This window comes from Giraffa tippelskirchi, chromosome 14 (assembly GCF_054371585.1).
Source record: "Giraffa tippelskirchi isolate mGirTip1 chromosome 14, T2T-mGirTip1v1.2.pri, whole genome shotgun sequence".
NCBI classification, from domain to species: domain Eukaryota; kingdom Metazoa; phylum Chordata; class Mammalia; order Artiodactyla; family Giraffidae; genus Giraffa; species Giraffa tippelskirchi.
The window spans coordinates 24,758,367-24,779,179 of record NC_137288.1 but is presented as its reverse complement, the minus strand read 5'-3'; the positions used below and the strand labels follow the sequence as shown (position 1 = coordinate 24,779,179).

Genomic DNA, 20,813 nt, shown 5'->3' with positions numbered 1-20,813 from the left:
TCTTTTGCACTGAAACATATGCATTAGGGCTTCCCTGCTGGCTCAGCCAGTAAAGAAAACATCAGCAATACAAGAGACCCAGGTTCAATCCCTAGGTCTGGAAGATACCCACTCTCCCCTTCCCCCACTGTGTCCAAAAGTCTGTCCTTTTGCACTGAGATATATACGTTACCACATGTAAAGTGCCAGTGGGAATTTGCTATATGATGCAGGGAACCCAAAGCCTGTGTGCTCTGGGACAAACTAGAGGGATGGGATTGGGGAGGCTTCAACATGTTAGTAGTTTGACAAAAAAGGTGTGGGGTTTTAAAGAAGATATTTTGCTAGATTAAAAGATGTTTAAGATACAAGAACAAGTGTAAAGTGAAGACATTCTCTAGATCTTGATTTGCGTAAACACATTCTTATCCTTACATTTTTATGAATCTGTAATATTTAATATGAATTGGTTACTAGGTGATAAAAATATTGCTAATTTTGCTAGTCGTTGTTGTTCTGTTCAACAACTGATCATTTTTCGTCCTACTGATATTAATATTCTTGAAATTGGTTAATGAGTATTTGCACTGCATTTTTAACTGTATTTAAAACATATTTTCAACAATAAAAATAACGATGATTTATTTTATATTTGTAAAATCAATATGATGCACAGAAATTATTAAATATTTTAAACCAGCTGTTGATGAAAATATACAGAAAACAGAATTCCCATCATAAATTAATGAAATTAAAAATTTGGGCAACCATTGAATGGGCTTACCAGGTGGTTCAAAGATAAAGAATTTACCTGCAGGAGACCCAAAAGACTCATGTTTGATCTCTTCATCAGGAAGATTTCCTGGAGAAGGAAATGACAACCCTCTCCAATAGTCTTGCCTGGAAAATTCCATGGACAGAAGACCCTGGCAGACTACAGTCCATGGGGTCACGAAGAATTGGACACAACTGAGCACATACACGGACACCGCGGAGATAATTTGTCCAAATTTAGTATATATTTAAAAGCAGGTTTAATCTACAAACTAACAGCTATTTTTTTTTACCACTTTATACCTTGAAAAATTTTTTAAATTTGTCCAATTAGAGGCAAATATAAACTGAATATGTAGAAAAAAATCAAAGTTCGAATTAAAGCACCATATGATACCAAATGTTTCAAAATTATAAGACAATACATTATAAATTATTCTCATAAATTGGCTTTCTAAAATAAGTCTAGGAAAAGAAAAATAACACAAAAAATTTATTATGATAATTAAAAGAAAGAGAAACTGGTTTAACATTTGAACTTTAGAAATATCTGTGACATTTTTCTCCTCTGATACAACCTAAAGGTATCAAAACATGATATCCATTAAACTTGAATGATTGTTATAACTTATGTTATTTTTTTCAGGTTAAGTGTATGATTAAAATATTTAAAAGTTATCACTATTTCATATGTCTGTATCATAACAAAACAGGAATATAATGCTCTGTCATTTGAAACTCAATGTAAAAATAGAAGAATGAAATAGTGGCAGTAAGCATATTTGAATGATGAACTGTTGTGGCTTTGTTTGCAATCTTCCATATTCCAAATTTTCTATAGTGGTCATACATTTCAGGGGAAGGGAAAAATTGTTGAAAATAATGGTCCACTTTTGATTGAAGAGTGTTGGCAGCTGTCAGCAGTGTCAGACTGAGAGATACCCAGGGCTGAGTTCAGGCTAATAAGGAAAACTGTTATCAATTAATATGTCTGAAATGGGCCCTAGAGAAAAGAATAGTCAGTGACATTTCTGACATACATCGGCAATCCTGGTTATATTTCCCAATCAGGTGAATACAGCGATACAAATCCGTATAATATTTCTTTTTGATTTTTATTTTTAATTGGAGGATAACTGCTTTACAATGTTGTATTGGTTTCTGCTATACAGCAAAATGTATCGGCTATAAATATACATATAATCCCCCCATGCATATGTCAATACAGAAAAAAACATGCTGTTACTCTGAATCATGTTAGTTTGCATTTAATATCAGTGCCAGTATCTAGACATATGTGTTAATATTAAATAAAATGTAGAGTATAGTATAGTATTTTTCAAAATACATAATATATAAAAATAAGGTGGCATTGATATTAACACAATACTATATAATAAAGTTATTAATATTTGAATAACATTATTACTATAAGCATCAATATAATATATCCAAGTAGAATCACATGATTTTAATATAGAAAAATGTGTTTCATATAATATATTATACTCACATATATGGGATGTCTATTGAGAAATTTTAAGTGATCTACATAATACCAAATAGAGGTAGGATTGGATATCTAATTTTAAGGGCATAAAGTGTACAATATACTTCGCATTTTACTGAATGGAAGAAAGGAAATGCATAGATATCTAACATTGTATATGACATCTGTCGTGGGTAGTTCACGTTATTAAAGCTGAATAAAGACCTTTAAATTGCATTTTAACATTTGGACCAGTCTTGAAACTATACATAATAGAATGTTTTCTATTATCTCCTTTTAGACCATCATTTTACCTCTTACTCTAAAGATTCTTGAGGTCACAAAGAAAAGGAAAGAATAAGTCAGAATGATGGATTTGGTGGCTGTGTGGGGAAGATAAAAGTTGGAGCTGGGGAAGTGTGGATCAGATAAATGTAGAAACTTAATCCTATTTGTGACCTCTTAAAAATCGAGGGAAACTTGACAGTCTCTTTGAGAGACATTATAAATAAAGGCTTTTAAATGGTTTTCTCAGAACTGCTAATAGGAATATAATAAGAAATGAGTGGATATAGCTTGCAGATATAAGTGAGAAGGAAGAATTTTTGAACCAAAAATTATAATTAACCATGCATTAACTCTTTCTTCAGATATTTAGAATGTAAAAGACCTTTTTCTTTGTTCTGTTTATGAATTCTCATTAGACTTATATTTTACTTATTTACTGTGGAATTGAAAGTGTATGCTACAGATGAAACAGTATAGTGGCTGAAATCACCTAACCCTCTTTGACATTACAGCCTTCTCCAACACTACTTGTGCAGTGTCCTAAAATGAGGAGTCAGTCCATTCCTGGGCAGGCTGTTGTGAACTTTGTTTTGGAGCAGAAGAGAGGGCAGTGCATGGGGTCACAAAGAGTCAGACACAGCTGAGCGACTTTAACTCACTTTCGGGGAGGGCTGTGGATTAATGAGCCCCATGTTGGGAGGCTGTGCATTGATAAGATTGAAAATGCCCACGCAAAATATTCCACAATGAGAAGATAACAGATTTCAGTTGATGAAATACACATTGGCAAAATCTCATTTAAAAAAATCTGGTATCCCACCTTTTATTTCTCTTCCACAAGCTACCAAAATGGTATTCATTCTTATAATTTCAAGGCTAAATCTTTGTATAACTCTCTACTGAAGGTTCACCTGAACTCCTTTTGGACTATATTCCTCACTGCATGTTGCCAATGCAATTAATATGTACAGAACTTAATTATGTCTTTACCAGTTTTGTAATCTAATTTTAATTTAGCCATTGCAAGTCCACAGGCTATTTCTCATACATATTTTCTTGTGTGACTGCCATCAAAAAACTTTATGTTTTGAAATCTTTTTTTCATATAACATTCTCGTGAAAACATGTAATATGGATGAATAAAACAGTGCTGTATTTCTAATACCTAAAAAGATATTCTTATACAGTATTTTAGGAGATATACTCCTATATATTTCTCTGTATTTTTCTACCATTGTATAATTTTAAAACAATGGAAACACTAGAAAAATCCTTGAATACCTTGTATCTATTATTCGGAGAAGATATAAAAAATTGCTCTCACAGACGACAAAGAAACAAGTGAATAAAAAACAAGTTTCAAAATTCATATTGGTGGTGGTTTAGTCTCTTAAGTCGTGTCCGACTCTTGCGACCCCGTGGACAGTAGGCTGCCTCCAGGCTCCTCTGTCCGCGGGATTCTCCAGGCAAAAATAATGGAGTGGGTTGCCATTCCCTTCTCCAGGGGATCTTCCCAACCCAGGAATCGAACCCGGGTCTCCTGCATTGCAGGCAGATTCTTTACCAACTGAGCTACCAGAGAAGCCCAAAATTCATGTTAATATACTGTTATTCAGCCACTAAATGTTATGCTATAAAGGCACTTAATGAAATGGAAATACGCTGCAACACTTTGCTAGGTGAAAGAAAGAAATTACGTAGAAAACGATTCCATTAATTTGACCATAAATGTAGACAAATTCAGAAGAGAAAGCCTGGAAGACTACACTATCAAATATAAATAGAAATCATCTCTGAATTGAGGAATTATAAATTGAGTAAAAGAATATGCGTTTCTATTTTTTAGTATTAATATTTATTTAGTTAATACAAATATGCATATAGTTTTATAATGAATTATGAAGCTATTTTACATAAAGTAAGGTTATGTAGCACCATAATGAAGATCGAGAGTCTACTATTTCCTGAGTGAGGTGATTCTCCCAAATATGTCCAAATGCAATGTTCTAAGTCCGCTTGATGGGGTTAAGGGCGCCACCTGTGGAGCAAAGATGGCTACAAGACCAGCCGCACCACCCGCTAGCTGTGTGACGGGGCAATACCTGCTCCAGTACCGTTGCCTGAGAAATCCCATGGGCAGAGGAACCCGGAGACCTACAGCCCATGGGATCACAAAGAGTCTCACACGACTGAGCGACTGACACTAACTGCTTGCCTCAGTTTTGTCATATGAAAAATGACAATGAAAATAAGGCATATCACTTGGGGTTGTTATCTTGATTAAGTGAGTCAACGTACACAGAATACTGTCTGATGCACACTATGCGTTATGTAAGTATTTTAACCTAATTCTGTAAAAATAGCAACCTATACCTGGGTAGTAAATACCTAGTGATTTCTTTATTTCTAAACTTTGAAGTAGTCAACTACTATTATTTCTGCAAACTTCATGCACATATAAAAACTTTATAAATGACTATCGCAAACATAGTATAGGATACATTGTCCCTAATGCATGTGTTCTACAAGTATTTTCAAAGGATTTGAATGTCATCATTTTTTTCCAAGTATGCTAAGTGACTATGACAGATAAACAATGTCATGCTTGAAGCAATGTATGATATTGGATGGGCATATATGGGCTGAAAATGATCCCACTGTGACTCAGAACAATTATGTTTTCAAAGAAGACTAATTATGACTTAAGGGATGAAAAATATTATAATCTATGCACTTATACAGTTTGTTACTGAATCTAATTAGAAATTGTCTTTTCTATGACCTCTTCCTGGTTATATAAAGATAATTATTCCATCTGTGAAAACTTATAAAATATAATGTATTCTGAAAGGCTTGTGTAAAGCTGAAACTAAGCTCAACTTAGCCAGCTCCTCATAGAGACAAGCAGATGGCAATTAATACAATGTCTCTGTCTTCAGAAAATCATTGGGTAGGCTTGGCCAAAATAATATATCAAAAGATACACTTTGCAATGGTCAGAAAGTTCCAAAGCTTAAAAAAAATAAACTCTTAAAGTCTTAGTTTCTAAAATGCTGCTTAAAAAGATAACATGTTTCTCTTTATTAATTTAAAGAAGCACGTCTAATGTTTCATATTAGGATCTAAATGTGTGAAGCAAGCAAATTCTATAAAACCTTAGGGCTGGACAGGCCGTAAAATGAGGCTCTGGGGGCTGTGAGTGGTAATATTACCACAGGGGAAGTAGTTTGAGATTCTTTTCCTTTTTCACTTTCAATTTGACAGGTATTTTTAATAAAAGAAAAACAAGGAATGCCTCTTAACAATCTCCCTTATTCCATAAGCACCTTTATCATTCCTTATAGGATGGTTGGGGGAAGGTTACAGACTGTGCCTTGAAGTTCATTTTTTCCAAGGTTGTGGAACTGCCTCAATATCATTCAGAAGATACTCTGTATATTTGTGTGAATCTATTTAAAATCTTCTCTACTTACTTAAATGGGCTTCCCTGGTGGCTCAGTCAGTAAAGAATCTGCCTGCAATGCAGGAGACTGGGGTTCAATCCCTGGGTCGAAATGTCCCCTGGAGAAGGAAATGACAACCCACTCCAGTATTCTTGCCAGGGGAATCCCATGGACAGAGGACTCTGGAGGGTATCAGTCCATGGGGTCGCAAGAGAAACAAAACTGTAACTGCTACTTACTTAAATGCAGAAACAAGGATATTAATAATACAAAAGTGTTAAGTTCTTGAACTATTTCAGTTGAAATATCTTGGGGACTCTATTATTACCTACTGTATTGTCTTCCCAGCTCAATGTCTTCCTTCATATTTCATTTATATTTATTTATTTTAACCATTAGTTAATATGAGGTCAGTTTTCGAGAAATAATTTTAATTTTCTAAGAGTGCTGAAAGGCATCTGCACTTCCGGGACTTTGAAATAGTTGTTCTGTTTCTCGCATCCGCCATGACAGTTTGTTTCCAGGGTCCAGTGCCTTCCAACACTCAGGTCAGTCACTGTTCCCAGAGACAGATAATATGAATGAGAACCACAATGAATAATGTGGAAACAGGATCAACAAAACTTGATGGCTAGCTGGAATTCAAAAGAGATTAGGTAGGTTTGGAAATACTGAGGTTGAGTACCTGCCAAAATTATAGGCAAAGGTTCCTAGTGGCACTAGGTGATTCCAGTCTCAGAGACCATTATAAGTTTTAACAAGGTATCTTCCCTTTTACTCTATTTCTAAGAAAAGCCTACCTTTAGTCTGTTGGATCTCCTTAACCATCTCTAACATCTAAACAATTAGTAAGCAGCAAAGGCTGTGACTGGCATGTGAAATAAGAGTGAAAAAGGAATTAAAATCTTTTGATTGCTGTGGTAGACATTACCATGGCTTACCAATAACCCTACCACAATTGGGAAAGGTTATGCATTTTATTTTGTTAATGAAATATAAGTAAAAATCATGCATCTATTATTTCAGAACAGAAGCAATAAAAGACCTTCAAATAGTTCTTTGTCTTTATCTTTCCTTTCTTAGGCAACTAGATGCTGTAGTTATGAGAGGATGGAGTTTCAATCAAGCTTGAGACAATGAGCGGCCGCACCCCCCACTGACTCAAGCATTTGTGGTATGAGATTGCTGAGAACTTGGTTATATAGCTTAACACCCCAATAAAATCACCAACTAGATTCTTAACACCATAGGAGGTACTCCTTGTATTTTCCAGTAAATATTCCTTTAATTCAATGAGATACTAATTATTAACTTCCATTTAAAAGGAGAAGAAAGATGAAGTGAGCTTATAGAAACTAATGAGAGAAAGGAGGTCACAGAGGCCAGCTAAAGAAAATAGCTGGAATAAAGACTTGTCAGAGTCACAGAAGAGATAAAAACGCCTAACCTAAAAGGATACAAGAAATTGAATAGGGTCAGAGATGGGGAGAAATATAATGTGCCCAGGGACAAGTGTATTTGCATATTAATTTCAAAAACATTATTTCAAATAGCTGCCTGAGTTAAGTAATTTTCAAGTTAAGATATTAAGCGTAGTCAAATGGGCTACAAATCTCCACAACCTGTACAATTCAGTTCACTTCTTGTGCATTATATCAAATCTTCGTTTCTCTAGTTCAGTTCAGTCCTCATTTTTCTGGGATATTTTCTCTAAAATATTAGGTCCTGAATTAATTCCTCTGCCATTTCTTCAGTATTTTTAAAGCATATGCTTAAAATATATCATACTGAGTATATTTTTCTTTGGGATTCCCTCATCTATCTGGTGCATTCTGATTTGGGTACATTTCTCAAGCATTTAATACCAGGATATTTTACATGCATGGCTGCAATCTATGAAACACTAAAATCAGCTTGGGATATTCCATTAAAAATAAAAACTTGAAAGGAAACTTCATTTCAGCAAAGTTACAATGAATGACTTTTAAACTTAAGATTAGCTAGCATAATGAATTTCCTGAAAATAACAGATTTTAGTCTTTTCCTACCCCCTCCTCCATCAGGGTGTATAATGTATATCTTTACTTTCTGAGATAATTTAATTAAGGTATTAATTTTTTTGTTTGGAGCTATATTTGAATATAGATAGATAGATAGACTGATGTTCCCTCTAGTACCAGTCTTATGATTTGAGGTGGCAAGCAGAAAATATTTCTTTATTGGTTGTTTATAGTCTATGATGTTAATTAACATTTAAAATAATTGCATTTAATAGTTGGAAACAGGGAAAGTAGATATAATATTTTACTGTAAATAATTCAATATTTTACTATTGATTTTACTTTATGTATGATTACAAAGATGAAAGGTAGTTGAGAGCAGCATATACAAAAAGAAATATATAACTAAAGATAAATCTACATTCATACATTCATAAAATAGTGGTGGGTCTAAAATTTTCAAAAAAGAAAGTGCACATATACATGCTCAATTATGCATTGTATATTAAATCCCAAGACTCAGGCAATATGAGTGATTTGTTACACACACACAAAACACACACAAACACTAACACTAAAGCTATATGTGTATAATATATTGTTTATATACATATATTCCTATGTAATTAAAATGTGTATACAAAATTTTACTACATATCTATACATACACACATGTAAACATATTAAAAACAATTGGAATTCCATCCAAAATTCAGAATTACTTATTAGTCTACTTTGATAAGTATTATTTATTTGAGCAAAATGAGTGTTATAAAAATTTTCAAATACTAACGTTTTATATTTTAATGTTAATATTTACATAGTGAAATACTATGAATCTTCAAAGCTCAAATATCTTCCTCCTTTTCCACCAAAAAGATAACTATTATCTTGAATATAAAGAGATTTATTTCTATAGATTAAAAAAAACCTACTCTATAGATGTTTATAAATAACATATATTCAGCATTTAAAAATCTGCATGAAAGAGATATCATGTAAAGCCTTGCTCAAATTGAACATTTAATCAATGAGTTAGACTCATCTGTATTATCTGTAGACCCAGTCCATTCATTGCCACTGATTAGGATTATACTGACACATGAAAAATCTCAATTATATACTCATTGCCTATTAAGGGAGCTTTGAGTTGTTTTATCTTTATTTATTTACCATCAATGTTTAATGAAAAGTATAGTACCCATAAATTAAAGATTTGGGAATTCCACAGTCATAGAATCATGCAAAGTGAGGCATTTTTCACCTAAAACATCATTTTACATGATTATACAACATTATTGGTTAATTATTTTCATTACATAAATAGTACCTGTCGATTTGAACTTATGTATCTTGACAAAGATAAGATAAAGTAAAAAATATTTTTCTTCTTACCAACAACATATTCTAGTCTCTCAAGAAATTATTGCAACATTTATTATTTGGTCCCCAATTTCCATTGTAAATATATTATTTTGTTTTTCACTTATTGGAAATCTTTTTAGCCACTTCTTACTATAGTAAATAAAGACATAGTTGTACTCTGACAATTTTTGCTGATGTTGTATTAGTAGCTACAAAAAGCCTAGTCAAATATATCAACCAAATATTCCTTTCTTCAGTTATCAATTTTTTCAGTACATCTTCTTTATAACTATAATATCTATAAATTTATTCTACCATCAAAAGCAATACTTAGTAAGCACCACTGCCAAATGGTGTGGAAAATATGATTTTGTTATTGAAAACGGCATAATATAAACATGGATTTTTTAAAGGCCCAAAACTTAGTGAATGAAAAGAAAGTTTAAAGGCATACACTCTGCTATTTTGCTTGCGTGTGTGTGTCTGTGTGTGCATGTGTATCTGTGTGTGTAGGATCAAAGCAAAATTTTAAAATTCATAAAATAGTATCACAGAACCATATAGTATTGGATTCAGGTGAAATGGGTGAAATATTAAAATCATTTAAGCAAAAATACTTTTTTGACACTGGTAGTAATGGTTTTTATACTAAACTGTGAACATATGTGACAATTCTATTATTATTTTATGTTGGACCTGATGACGTTTTCTCTAGCTTAAAATTTTTTTACTACGCATGAAGAGAATGCCTTAATCTTTTCATGTGTAAAGAAAACAACAACTTGGTTGGTTCACTCCCTCTACCTGTGGGAAATGATTTACACACTTATTCTACATTAGTTTGAAATGAAAATTGGGATAAAATGTGGATTTTCCACTCCACAGTTTCTGATTCAGTGAGATATTTTTAACAGTCTCTAAAGGTGATTCTGATGCAAATAGACTGAGGACACTGCCACCACCACCATCACCTTCATCGTTACCATCATCATCTTATCTAACTAATACGGAATGCTTACTCCACGATTATAACTATACAAATAGTATGCCATTTTTAAATGATTTGTCTTATAACATTTCTATGGTATGCATTCTATCTATGCTGCTATTTTATGAATGCAGAAAATGTGCACATATAGGTTAACTAGCTTTGCTTAGCCATGTAATACTTGGTGGGGTTGGAGTTAAACTCAGGGAGTTTGCTTCCTTCTGAGTGGGCACCTTTAACCAATGTGCTTGAAGGATTTTGGAATATAGATGATATTTTGGAAAACAAATATGTGTGTGGATATAGGCCAGGGTTTAATTTTAGAGCAGTGTTTTCCCAACTTTCATGTTTTATACTCTTATCAGAAAAAAAAAAACAAAACACTTCAGGTGGACTCCAACGTTTGCTGTGTATGTATATACTAATCATTTACTTCTACAACTTTTATAACTATACAGATATTTCACAAAACAAATGGAAAAATGAAATGCAAAAGAAGGAGATAAAACAACAGAAATAGAAATTCTTATATTTTCCCACAGCTCAGTTGATGGTCTTGTGTATACCCTGTGTTATCTAAGCATCTCTCTGAAGACTGTTCTTAGGATAGAGGTGCACTACGTGGTCAGGTGGATGTTCCAAGCAGACATTTCCCACCTTATCTTGCTTCCTCTCTCTTCAAGAGAATAATTTGCTCTAGTTCTCAGCTTGACTTTTACTGTGTGGCTCTGATCATGTAGTGGTAACTTTCTGGTTGCCAAATTATATCTAGAATGGATGGTTATTGTGAATAATAAACACTGAGAGTGTGTAACAGTAGACAAAGGTATGACATGAAGTAAAGAATTAAATCAAATCAACTGTGTAATTTTCTTTTTCTTTTTTATCTTTCCATCTTTGCTTTTATTTTTTTTAAAATTAGTTCATTTATCTATTTTTTAACTTTACAATATTGTATTTGTTTTGCCATACATTGACATAAATCCACCATGGGTGTACATGTTTTCCCCTTCCAGAAACCCCCTCCCACCTCCTTCCCCATTCCATCCCTCTAGGTAATCCTGGTGCACCAGCCTCGAGTACCCTGTATCATGCATCGAACCTAGACTGGTGATTCATAATTTTCAACTGGTTCTTTTTCTTAATTATATTACTTACTTAAATCCTCATTTAGTAATATTAAATTGATGCTATTAAGAAGAATCTGTATAAAATGTAAATACTTGTACATCTGTAGATAATAGTTGCATGGTACTTACTAAGGTATGGCTTCCCAACTGGTGCTAGTGGTAAAGAACCTGCCTGCCAATGCAGGAGATGTAAGAGACACTGGTTGGATCCCTGGGTCGGGAAGATCCCTTGGAGAAGGAAATGGCAACCCACACCAGTATTCTAACCTAGAGAATCCCATGGACAGAGGAGCCTGGTTGGCTACAGTCCCCGAGGTCGCAAAGAGTCAGCCTGCATGCACTAACTAAGGTAGTTAAACCCTCTCAGATTGAGTTTCTCCAACTGCAAAATGAGATAACATACCTGACTTCTGTGTATGTTGTGATAAGTCAAGTAAAAAGAATTGGGACTCCACCTGGAACATGCCAAATGCACAACAAAGGTAGTTAGTAGTAAGGCATAAAACAAGCCATTAATTTAAATATTTATAATCCCAGATTTCTTCAGAACCCTCTAATTAATCCATCTTTAGACTGTGTAAGAGAATCACTAGTAAGTCCCCATTACCACAGGAATAAAAAATCAAAGGAATTAACTGTCAATATGAACGGTGCTTAAATCATAGAGGAAAGAGCTCCTTCCAAGACAGGGCAAGAATAATAGGAAAGATTTGCTGCAGACTGCATACAAATGACAGAGGAGTTTGGTGGGCTACAGTCCCAATGGTCACAAAGAGGCAAACACAACTGAGTGACTAAGCACGCATATCAGGTTTATACACCCAGGGCTAATGTATGCAGTTTCTTTATGTGGAAAGTCAGGTTTTGGAGTAGAAACTTACTGTCCATAGGATTTTCCAGGCAAAAGTACTGGAGTGAGTTGTCATGTCTTTCTCTAGTGGCTCTTTCCCACCCAGGGATCGAACCTGCATTGCTTACACTGGCAGGTGGATTTTTTTTTACCACTGAGCCACCAGGGAAGCCCATAATGATATTTGGGGATGTCTAAATCAGTCACTTTACTCATTACCAGAAAAAAAAAAATCTAATGAAGTCCAATCTAATGACTAGTTTTTAAAAGGTGGGGTGGGGGGGAGGGTTGGTTAAAAGAAATATGAGAAAAATCTCTTAGGAACTAGAATAATGATGCATAGATATAGAACATTGGATACAAAAGATCAGGAAATTAGAACATTAATTCAAAAGGCACAGCATCCAAAAGTAAATATCAAAGAAAATGGAGGGGAAATAGTACAGAAAATGCAATTTAGGTTCAATCTACAGAAAAATGCAATTTAGGTTTTCCCCACAGCAATACTGCAATGCAACCAATCTATGAAGATCAAAAGGGATTCTCCTTTATATTTTAACAAAATCTAAAAAATGCTTTTATTATTACTGTAAAATTAACTTCACATTGGTATAACATATTGTTGCCTGCACAATAACCATATGTCCTTTTAAAAATGCTCCCTTTTTTGGTTTGCAAATCTCCGTACATGTCTGTGTTTCTCTTTTGCCTATAGAATCTCCATTTCATTTTGTTGCCCTAAATTCTGAAGTTCCATTCTTAAGAATTTTTTTGCTCATTCGGTACATGTTTATCTCTTGGTTTTATAGCTTCAATTAATATTTATATACTGAAGCATCACAAAGAAATCTCCTGAATAGTCCATACATATCTATTTCCTGATCTACAAACCTACTTTCCAAGAGGCATTTCAATGTCCATGTCTCACACACAAATAATCATCCTTTGTTCTTCATTCCATATCATTGCGTGGATGTGTGCTCAGTCCCTTCAGCTGTGTCTGACTCTTTTGACCCTGCGGACAGTACCCCACCAGACTCCTCTGTCCATGAGATTTTTCTGGCAAGAATACTGGAGTGGGCCCTCCACATCATGATTATGTTGTTTCTTTCATCAGATAAAACTAACCTCCACTCAGAAACTCCCAGTAGAGTAAAAATTCCCTGTTTAATGTTTTCCTCACTCTTACCTCTCATACATATTCAAGCTTCATCTATGGTCAATTCTACCTCATAGATCTTTCAAAGATACGCACTCATCTCCTATGACCTCTAAATTCCTAATCCATAGCTTCTTGTTGTTAGTTGTTTCTCATACCAGCAAAATAACTTGGAATGATATTTTGAAATTAGAAAATATCTATCAGGAATGTTAAGAATTTCAGACTGTTTAATCTACTAAACTCAGGTCCAAAACTCTGTCCTACAGAAATAAAAAGGCATTTAGAAATGCAATGCATTATTGGAATGCATTGTTTACTGTGTAAAAAATTTGGAAATCTAATTGTTGAAGCTAATTGAGCCATTTTTGACATATACACCCGGTCAGTGTTTAAAGAGGTTTTGGACAGAATTATGACAATGATAGTTACATAGTTTCTTGGTAGAGAAACTATATGCTATCCAGAAAGTACAGTTTGATAGTGAGTTATATTTAATAAGAAAAATCAGTATTACAAATGAACATGAAAAATGAATATCTTCTTTAACTTCTCACCAAAAGAGTCCATAACGAGTGCTAATGTGTACCTGAACTGTCCAGATTTGGCTTCTTTTCATTAATTAAAAACAAAAAACAAAGGCTGGTGCATCGTGATGAATAGCTCAAGAATTTTTAAGTGTTTCTCAAGAATTAGAAAAGAGTGAATTGAAGAGTGACTAAAGGTCGAGATGAGTTCCAATGGTAGATGCGTCTCTTAAAGTAGCTGCAAATGACAGGAAAACAGATACATATCTCTGCCCATTTAGAATTAATAAACAATTTTTACCATAGAAATTGCAGTGTTTGAGAGCTCATTCGTAGGGCAATTAAATGAGTGATAAGTAAAGATGTTGCAAAGAAAAAAATAAACAATATAAAAAATAAAATATGACACAAATGGACTTATCTATGAAACAGAAACAGACTCAGATATGGGAGAGGAAACTTGTGACTGCCAGGGGCGGGTGGTGAGGAAAGGATGGATTGGGGGTTGGGATTAGCAGATGCAAACTATCATGTAGAGAATGGGTAACAACAAAGTCCTACTGTACAGCACAGGAAACTCTTTTCAATATCCTGCGATAAACCATAAAGGGAAATAATATGAAAAAGAGGGCTTCCCTGGTGGCTCACACAGTAAAGAATTCACTTGCAATACAGAATGGGTCAGGAAGATCTATCTCCTGGAGAAGGGAACAGAGAAGGGAATGTGTGTGAATTACTTTTTGTACAATAGAAATTAATACAACATTGTAAATCAACTAACTTCAATAAAATACTTAAAAAAAAAAAAAGAGGTAATGAGAATTATCTAGGGGTCCGGTGGTTAGGACTCTGCACTTTCACTGCTGAGAGCCTGGGTTCAGCAAACTTAACATTCCACGAGCCTCGTGGCCAAAACCAAAACAGAGCAAAAAACCCACAAATCTCTTAAAAAAGGAGGTCACTGATGCTCCACTAGAGATTTTTAAGAATAAAATAGATGGCAAACTCTTGAAAACAATTTAGCTATAATTCAACTTAAAGGCAGAAAAACAGTGCCATTTTCCTTTCCCATGATTTATGTACAACTTCCTCATTTCCACAGGAATGACATTTCTAAATTTTGCACTTAGAGAAAATTACCTAGGTTACTTTTAGCCATAACTGATGTGCCAAAAGCACTCCCACTTTAATATACTATCCTGCTAATTTACGAAATTCATTTATCATGTAAGTTCTTAGAAGGAAGGAGCAGATAAAATGTAAATGTACTGATCTTGTATGTTGATAAGTCACTGTTCTGTGATAACATTTCAAACTTGATTTCATATGCCAAAGCAGAGTCTCTGAAAAATTACATCTTTTCCTTTAACTCTAAGACATTTTTTTATGATCCTGAATGTCTTTTACTGAGTACTAATTAATGAGACAAACTTCTTTACTAATTCTAAAGCTGTTTTTTTTTTTTTCTTTTTTTTTTTAATGTGAAACAAGAATTGTCTGACTGGATCACTTCTGAATATTCATGCATTATTTCAAAAGGGCATGCATTGTCTCAAAAAGAAACTGATTTTCTAGAAGTTATGAAAAGGTAGATTTTTAGAGCATTTGCACTGAATTCTCTCAACTGAGTGGTGGCAACAAAACTCTAACACTGTGAGTCTTTAAAAGAAAGGTCAAACATCTTTCTGGTCTCTATGGCAAAAGTAACTCATTCATTTCTTAAATTATGAGTTGTTAACAACACTGTGAGAAAGAAAGGATTCTTATGGGTTATGAAGTTCTGTATTTGTGTTTTATCCTTAATCTGATACACCAAAACAAAGATACAGGTATTGGATGCTCATAGTTATTAAAGAAAGTCATCATGGCTATAAAATATAAAAGTTCCAGTTTCTCATGTTCATCAGCATAGTCCTCAAACATTATGGTCAGTATCCATAAATTCTAATCTAAAGAAAGGTGTATGAAAAATCAGTATATTCTTTCAAACTGTGTAATGCATTTATTTCTATTGCATTACTACTCAATAATATGTCAAATACTATACTATAACACTTTACATATAAAATAATGTTAAGAGCATGACTGGCAAAAAGTTCACTATCAATTCATAATTAGTTATTTATTATTATTTATCAAATTATATGTCATATATTATAAATTTCTGAGCAATAGGTTTCTTATGAATGCATGGGGGGAATTTGTGCAGATCATTTTAAAGCATCTTCAATTTATGATAATTTGATTGAATAATTTTTAAAAATTTTCTGGAGATAAGTACTTTAGAAATATTTCAAATGAGAAAACAAAATAAAACAAAATTCATAAGTAGATAATCTATGCTTTAAGATTTCTACAAATTGTGTGAAAGTGTGTGTGTTTTTAACCATAAAAGGAAACGAATAAAAAACATGCTAAAATTGAAACTGTAAAAATTTTATATAATTTACATAATGATCTGATCCATTTCAGTTATTGGTAAAAAGTGCTGATAAAGAAAACACATATAAAGAATAAGAGAGCAAATGGTTTCTAGATTTCATACACTCATTATTTAAAAATTTAAGCAATTCTAGACCTATAAATTTGTATCTTTATTCTTATTGGAAACACTTTTAAATATTTTGTTAAATGTATTATATTAAATGTCAATGTATGGCAAAACAAATACAATATTGTCAAGTTAAAAAATAGAAAATAAACTAATTAAAAAAACAAAAAAATATTTGGTAAACAGAGATATTCGGATTATATTGAAATCTAAATGTTTTCAAATTTAAAATTCTAAATATATATATTTACATATTAGTGATATTTAGACATTTAAAGAACTTAGAATTTGAAATAAGTAATATTATTATATGAAAGTATACTATTTTATTACATTATTTGATATTGCAAATACAGCTAAAATATAAATGTCTCAATTATAATTATAAATTAGCAAATGTTTTATACAAATAAAAAGTCTTCTCTCCAGATATATTAATTAAAAAAATAAACTGATAGACCTGAACTATAAATTTACATAATCTGAGAAAACATTTGATATTCTACCTATACATTTTGTTAACTTCTTCTTCTGTTATTTCATATGCTAGTTATGGATTTACCAAATGCTTTGGCAAATTTACATTGAAATATTTTATTAAAATTAGTAACCCAATTAAAATTACTTGCAACAAATCAGAATTGAGACAATAATAAATACCTTTCACATTTTGCGTTTTGTGTATTTCATATTTGATGAATTAACCTTCCTGTAATGGATATAATAGATTGAAAGCTAATATGTGTACATATTTGAATATGTATGTATTTGTATTCATAATGTGCTCAATAGTTTGCTATTATTAGTAGTATTTTTGTAACATTCTTAATTACTTAATCTTTTCACTTTAAGAATTTTTGAAAGTCAATGAAAAATTTGATAACCGAAAAAACCTGACAAAAAGAAAGAAAATAAGTATATAGCAACTTTAGTAAGAGATTATCCTTCAAAGAAGCATGTAGTTTTATTCAGATATGTGGAAAGCTCCATACTGAATATCATTTACTAAGAAATAATTTGTTATTTTAAAAATATTTACTCTGTAATAAATATTTCCGCATATCTTTAGAGTTTATAACTTTATTGCTCATGGCATTTGATAGCAGAGTGGTAAATATTTAAAAAAATTAAGAAACAAAATCCTGGAGAAAGATGCAGTAATGCTACATTCCTCCCAAGAAGCTTGTTTTAAATTTTCTAGATATAAAGAACTTTTATTTTCCTGAATCTGAATTGCAGAGATGCTAAATTGATCTTTGTTTTAGAGAACACTCAATGTACAAGTCAAGTTTAGAGATTTTTAGAAATTTTTCCTTATGAAGTGAAAATGCGAGTTTTTCAAGTACTCCTTGGCTCTATTTTCATTGAATTAGCTTATATAATCAATTCTTGACTGTTTATCACATTCTTACCTGTATATCTTCAAGTTCAATAAGGTCTGAAGAGACTGAAATTCAAAATTCACGTGGAACGCATGAAGAATAGTAGGAGAGTTTGCCCCGGTTTTGCTCCACAGGCTTCTCATTGACCCTCACATGTGCCACATTGCTCTGAGTACAGACGCTTGTGCTTGTAGCACCAAGACCCTCAGTATGTCGCTGCTTACTGAATGCTATTTTGGGTTCTCTGAGTAGAGCCATGAACACTAAGCCTTTGTGTAAAATATCATAAGGGCACTCTGATGTCCGTTCATGGTCTGGGATTAAAATGCAGACAGCTCCAGCAAATAGTATGAGAGGATTTTCTTTTTTTCCTCTTTTTCCTAACAACAAACAAAAAAGAAAATCAAGTGCTTATTGGCTTGAGGTGATAAGGAGGGAATTCAACTTATGTAAGAGGATTCTGCAAGTGGAAAGGACATGCCCTCTACTTGAGGATTAGCTGATGAAACAAATGATCAATTTAAAGCAGGCACAAAAGTTGCTAAAAAGAGAAGAGCTTTTAAACTCTGTCTCTATGACTTCTGGCTGCTCCTAAATTCAGTCCTTCTACTCAGGAATAAAGTAAAATACGGAAAGAGAGGGCAATGTCTAAATTATAATCCTCTTCTTTCCCTTGGTTTATGAACTACCTAAATTTATTTATTTTATTAAATTTATAGTTAGGTTTGTGGCTTCCCTGGTGGCTCAGATGGTAAAGCGTCTGCCTACAATGTGGGAGATCTGGGTTCGATCCCTGGGTTGGGAAGATCCTCTGGAGAAGAAAATGGCAACCCACTCCAGTACTCTTGCCTGGAAAATCCCATGGATGGAGGAGCGTGGTAGCTTACAGTCCGTGGGGTCGCAAAGAGTAGGACACGACTGAGCGACTTCACTTCATAGTTAGGTTTTGTTATAAATAGTTACTGTTGTTTATAGTGATCTGTATAATATTACACTCTATAGTGTTTACTCAAGCTGTTTGTAATTAAAAATCATTTTTGAACCAAATCAGAGAAAGGTTAAAGAATATGAGCAGTGTCTAACACCATGATCGATGTCTATAAATTTTAATATTTTTATGGTTTACATATGCAAGTATTGCGGGAAACAGCCTCAAATTTCAGAAATAAATTTGAATCCTGCACTATCTGGAGGATACGCATGTTCATTCTTTTTACCATAACAATAGAAGGAGAAGAGGAAAAGGATTACAACCAATGTTAGTGAGAACGATATAGATGATGTGATATAGATGATCTGATTCATGCTTACTTGGTTTTTGAGTTCATATAAACCAATTCTCTTGATTACCATTTGCTAAGTAAATGTTAAAGACCTCTGTAACATGCAGCAAAACCCAACAAAAATATGTTTGTTTTATTTTTTCCCTGTTATTTATTTATTTATTTTTAATTGCGGTAAGAACACTTAACATGGGCGCTACCCTCTTGACAACTTCAAAGTGCATAGTACAGGACTGTAAACTAGTGGCATGATGTTGTACAGCAGATCTCTAGAAACCGCTCCTCTTGTGTAACTGAAATGTTACACCCATTGAACAATAGCTCCCCATTTCCATCTGCCTTTCTACCCCCTGCTTCTGAGTTTGACGACTTTAGACACCTCATATATGTGGACAGGCAGCACATCCTTCTGTGAATGCCTTATTTCACTTGCATAATGAACTCCCAATTCATCTATATTCCAGTTTTAGAGTACAGATCTAATATTTTATGGGGTATAGTTTCTTGCATTGACACAGTCTCCAGCTCCACTTTGAACTGCAATTATACTTTTTCAACCAACAGCCCTGTTCAACAAGATGTCCAGAGGGCTTATCTTCAGGCAAAAGAGAGCAAGTGTGGGTCAGCGTTTTATACACTGATTGTTATAAAACCACTAAAGGGGCAATCAGGACTGTAGAAAATCTACTGAGACAGGAACAAACTTTCTAAATAGTGTACAGTTTGAAACTGTATGTTTTATGTAGAATACCATTAATGGCAATTTTTTATTTCGTTAACTAAAAATCTGTTATAAAACACTTATGTAAAGTGACCAACTAGATTTGTTTTTAATCTAGGCAAAAAGTGCTCTAAATGACTAGGAGCTTATCATCCCTGGAAGAAGAAATGTTCTTAATAACACATTGGCTGGAATCCAGCGAGTCCGTATACCACAACCAAGAACGCAGACTTGACTGGACTGGTCATCAAATAAGCTTAGGGATTACTTCTACCACATTTTCCTCACACCAGGAGAAAAGTTGTTTCTAGGTGTGGGAGAGTAAAGAAATAGGGCGTGGAACATGACGGTATAAGAAGAGCTCAGAATTAAGTACAGCATCATCCATAGGAGAGACAGAGCCCCTGATACACCGAGGGTTACTGGAAGTCTCCACATCACAGAACAAATGCAGGGAGGGTGGACCATTCCTGAGACACAGATACTGTTTCATAACTACACAGAAACATTCTAGCAAACAATCATCAGCTTTCACATGCAGTCAGGGAGAATTCTACAAATGTCATCTGACAGCAGGCTGTTGAAAAGAGCCTGTAGTTTCAGAAGAATTCAAACTAGGATTGAATTGAGTTAATCTAAGATTTAAATGAACATATTACAATTCATCAGTGCTCTGAATAGCCACCTATTTCTTTTTAAAAATATATAATTAAGAAATGTAAATCTAATGACTAGCTGTAGAATGGAGCAGCTAATGAAGTTCAGACCTAACAGCAGGCAAAGGACAAAAGTCAAGTGTTATTCAGGCTCAATCCCTAGAGATACAACTACAATCAGAAAATTTAGCTGTACATATATCTCAGCATAAGTGATCCAGATGACTT

General features: G+C 33.5%; 1 protein-coding gene across 1 annotated transcript in view; it reads right to left on the bottom strand.

Moving 5' to 3' along the window:
* The window catches only part of CDH19 (cadherin 19), a 70,045-nt gene extending 51,905 nt beyond the window's left edge, over positions 1-18,140 (bottom strand). Inside the window, exon 1 of the mRNA XM_081561547.1 lies at positions 17,956-18,140. The gene's annotated coding sequence lies outside the window, so the exon portion shown is untranslated. The remainder of the gene's footprint in view (positions 1-17,955) is intronic.
* Positions 18,141-20,813: the final 2,673 nt, after the last annotated feature.